This window comes from Dendrobium catenatum, unplaced genomic scaffold (genome assembly GCF_001605985.2).
Source record: "Dendrobium catenatum unplaced genomic scaffold, ASM160598v2 fragScaff_scaffold_12, whole genome shotgun sequence".
Lineage (NCBI taxonomy): Eukaryota > Viridiplantae > Streptophyta > Magnoliopsida > Asparagales > Orchidaceae > Dendrobium > Dendrobium catenatum.
Window position 1 is genome coordinate 156,689 of NW_021318474.1, and position 689 is coordinate 157,377.

The following is a 689-nucleotide window of genomic DNA, read 5'->3' on the forward strand; positions in this document are numbered from 1 at the left end:
GGTCGAGTTGACCGAACCACTATAAATTCATGTGTTCTTGTTTTCTTGCTTCCTCACTTTTATTTCTGCATTTATTTTTGTGGTGTGATTTTGGTTTATGTGATTTTTATTCTTTGAGAAAAGAAATTTTTTAAAATACCAATTCACCCCCCCTCTTGGTTAGCTTGGGACTAAGTTCATAAGGGCTTAACATCCCTAATGAACTATCAAATAAAATATTATTGTTCTATTAATTTTATTGGTTCTCCTAGCATGTAGTGCATGTTTCTATTTATTTTTGTGTGTACTAACATTTTAGATAAATCATACTCCAAATTACTGAAGACTTCAAGAAATAGTAGAATAGAATTTCATGTAATAAAGTCTATAAATCTTTATTTTTTATTTTCTTGAGTCTTAGATAAGATAGTGTGATTGTAATTGGGTAACCATGCAATATTGTTGGTCCTAAATATACTTGGTGCAATAATAAGGATGGCCTTACTCGTATATGGGAAAGGCTTAATAGAGTTTCTTAAACTCTAAAGCTGCAGGTTCCCTTTTGGGGTGATAAAAATTTTACCTCGAGTTGCTTCTGATCATTGTCTATTGTTATTTAACTTAAGCAATTCAATTTCTATCAAGCATACAAATATCATATTTGAGAACATTTGGTGTTTGTATTTAGCTTTGAGGGGTATTGTTGTAAA